The following is a 3,887-nucleotide window of genomic DNA, read 5'->3' as shown; positions in this document are numbered from 1 at the left end:
GTGTGTGCACCGCCACCGGGCAGGCGGGGTCCGGCGTGCGCCTCCTTCGGTCTCCGGCCCCACACACCGCCGCCCGCGTCCGCGAGAGGCTCACAGGTGGCTGCGTGGCTCCAACGCTCGTGGAGCCCCCCTCTTCCGATCCGCGCGCCCCTCACCCACCACGAGAGACAGGAGCCCACGCCGCAGGCGCCCGCGGAGCGGGGGCGGGCACCGAGCCGGTGCGCCTTGCAGAGGGCCCTGAGCCCCGCGCTGCGCTGTGGTGCTGAACGGACAGCTCCGAGTGCTCCAGCCTGGGGCACAGTCGCCGCCCAGACTCCCGAGACGTTCCGGGGCGTCATTCTGTTCTTCGGGCGCCCCCCCAGCTTTGCACGGAGCTGACACCTTTCTCCCCTCCCTCTGCATCCTCCGGGGACAGCTGTTATTGTCAGCACCCTCTGGGCTCAGACAGAGGGTTGCCTACAGTGACTTTCCTCCCTCGCTGGGTCTGTAGGAAACAGACTAGGAAATGAAGGATGACTTCTATGTATAGGGCTGATAGGGCAGCAACAGAATGATCTACCGACTTCCTCTTTTAAAATCTGAAGAAAAGTTTCCACACCTGGAAATAGGGCTATCGGAAAACGGGAGCTGTCAGAAAAGACAGGTTGAGCTGTGGCAGGGATATGGGTGGGGCAACAGGGTTGGGTGTGTGCACAGGTCCTGTTGGCATGGGGAGGAGTAATGGAGTTCTGTTTGAGAATTCTGCGTGGGACCGTGTATATACAAGCCAGTGTAGTGTCCTTGGTGTCCCCCTGGTCTCTAAGCAAATGCATGGTCCTCACTTTCAGACTGTGGGGTGCATTGTTATCAGGGAGTTAGTATCTACATGTCTTGGTCAGAAGTCATAGAACAGTTCTTATAAGGTGGCTCCAGACTCATAGGAAAAACAGAACAGCCATGAGAAACACATTTTCCTTATGTGGCTCTAAGGATGCCATCCGAATTGAGAGGTGTTCTGGCTCTAGCCTGTTTGATGGGTTGGAGCTGAGCTCTGGGTCAGAGTATTGGTCTGGCATGGACAAGGCCCTAGAACCAGGTAAACAATGCAAAAGACTAGGCTTCCTGAGGGGGTCTGCAGAGAATCCTTGATCTAGTTTTGTGTTGCGTCACTGGATCCAAGTATGAGTCCTTGTGCCAGCCACTCACCTTTGAGCATATGTGATGTGTGTATTGGTATGTGTGTCCTCACTGAGAGGACGCTGCATCCATGTCTCTGAAGCCTCTGTGAGTGTGGGGCTTCCAGTAAAAGCAGTTCTGTGTGGGAAGAAGGATAGTGTGGTGTGGTGAGCTTCCTTTCTTTATGTTTGATGCTAGTGGTGGCAGCGGTGGTGGTGGCAGTGGTGCTGCTGTGTGTGTGTTGGGGGGGTAATGGTCTGCCAATTGGTATTTGTCTTGTGCCCATTTATTTGTAATTACTCGGTTTTTAGAATGTTTTGGTTAGCATACAAAATAATGACATTCTCGTGTGTTTATCACTGTGCTTTATTCTTGTCATCCTATCTACTACTGCCTGCTGTCCCCTTTTCTCCCCGAATCCATCCCCCATCCCTGTCTTATTTTTTGATACAGGCTTTCTCTGTGTAGCTCTGACTGTCCTGGAGCTCACTCTATAGACCAGGCTGACATGGAACTCGCAGAGTCTGCCTGCCTCTGTCTTCTGAGTGCTGGGATCGTTAAGCGTGTGCCACCTCATCTGGCCCCATCATCTATTTCTATGGGAGTCTGCTTAGCATAGTCTTGCCTTATCCTCTGTCTAGTCTGGCTGGATCTATCATTTGAAGTCTGGAGCTCCCCCACACCTGGCTTGGCTTCTGTCTGGAGGTTCCTGGGTCTCCTTCATCCCTATGGTGTGCTGCTGGGACAGTGTCAGCCTTTGCAGAGGGCGTGTGCATTTGGTGGATGTGTAATTACTGGCTCACTGGCTCTCCTCTTCAATCCCTCCCACACCTTAGAGTGTGGCTGTGAGGTCTCCACACTGCAGGTGCCCTTAGCACCTGGGGACATTGCTCACTCTTTAGCCTGCTCCCCGTCCTCTCAGCTGTCCTTTGGCAATCCCAAGCCTTACAGTCACCTGTGCTACACACATGTGTGGGTTCTGCTGCACGGCACTCTGCTCAGACCCGCACATGCCTTCAGCCTCAGCTCCTGACTCCTGTGAGCCGTGGCTCCTTGAGCTGTTTACTAATCACCACTTCCTGCTGTATTTGGGGACCTCTCCTCCCAGGAATAGGAAATGAACTTGATGACTCTTGTCTTGTTTCCTTCTCTGCTTTATTTACCTCACTCATTTCTTCTTCCTTTCTGGTTATAGGAGACTCTGTTCATGGAAAGAGAAATTCCCAACTTGTTTCTCTGTCCCTCCCACAGGCTTCTGGGCTCTCCGACTTCACATTTCTCTGTTAAAGGCCATTCTCCACCATGCACAGCTCTGCCCTTCTGCCTCCACCATCTCCTTCTACATTTTGCTCGTTTTCTCCCCTTCATTGGCTGCCCTTATCTCCTTCCACACCCCAGGCTACATTGGGGCCCTTGTTTACATCTGCCCTCAGTTAGCTTTTCCTGTGGGGCCAGGGACAAACCCCACACCCACCTTTCCCTGAGCATCAAAGTGAATTTGGAGTCTGCAGAGAGAAACCTGAGTTTGGGGCTATGAGCTTTTTCTTGGAAAGGCTAAGCAGAAGCTCCTGGGCTTGACAGATGCCTTTGCAGAGAGTTAAGTGTATGTGACAGGCAGAGACACTTGTTTATTTCCCAGTCAGTGCACTAAAGAGAAATGGAGCCACTTCCCTCCTTCTGTAGCAAAGAAGCCCATTTTGTTTGTGGCTTATTTAGAGGTCTGAACCCTGATTTTTAAAATACAGCTGCCTGCTTCCCTGGTGGTGTTTCTTTAGGCTTATTTGGGGAAGGTGGAAAAGGAGCAGAGAAAGGAGAAAGGCACTCTGGGAAGGGAGAAGAGGGGATCCTGGGTGGTGACCCAGATCCTTGCACCCAAGTGACTGTCTTTCTGCTTCCCCTGCCAATACAGATCTCAGCTGAGCCCACACAGCATAGACTCAGCTTCTTTCCTGACAGGCGAGGGGGCTGCTTCAGCGGCCTTTTGAGTGAGCTGGGATGCCTGACCTACATTCCCTACTCTGCAGAAGAGCAGAGCCCCATCCCTCCCTGACCCTGATAGAGTTACCTACATCCTGCTGCCTAACAGCCTCTCTCACTGCGTCCCAAGTGTCTCCTACACATACAAGAGGTCATGCCTTGCTTCCTAAAAGCATTCCAGGAGCTTCCCAACACACTGAGAAGGAAAGCCACTTAGCCATCACCATGGCTCTAAGACTTTCCATGTCATCTATCTCTTGCCACCTCTCAGACATCATCTCTTTGCTGTCTTTTGTGCCCTGGTCTATGTTCCCTTTGTCCCTGTGGCCTTTGTACCTGCAATCATGGCAGCTTCACATGACAGTTTTTTCCCCTTATCATTCAGGACCTGCTTAAATGTCAGTTCCTCCAAAGCATAACTTCCGATTCAGCCTGCTTCAGCCTGTGCCTTCACCATGCAGACATTAAACAGCTGTGAGTACCAATTAAGGGTGAGTGAACAAGGTTCTGGTTGCTACCTGAGGTTGCTCCATGACAGAGTCTTTGCTTTAACATCTCTTGAAAGAAAAAGAGAGGTGCTGTGGCTGGAGAAGCTTCCTAGCTATGGCGGTGGGAGGTATGGGGGTGGGAGCTATGGGGATGAGCTATGGGGGGTGGGAGCTATGGGGGTGGGTGGGAGAGTCAGCAACTGACTGCATTTAGCAATCTAGTGGGTCTCCTAGCTAGTCAAAGCTCCTATGATGCCTTGAGCCTTG

Source organism: Rattus rattus, chromosome 1, assembly GCF_011064425.1.
Source record: "Rattus rattus isolate New Zealand chromosome 1, Rrattus_CSIRO_v1, whole genome shotgun sequence".
Classification (NCBI taxonomy): Eukaryota; Metazoa; Chordata; class Mammalia; order Rodentia; family Muridae; genus Rattus; species Rattus rattus.
This window is presented reverse-complemented; position numbering follows the sequence as displayed.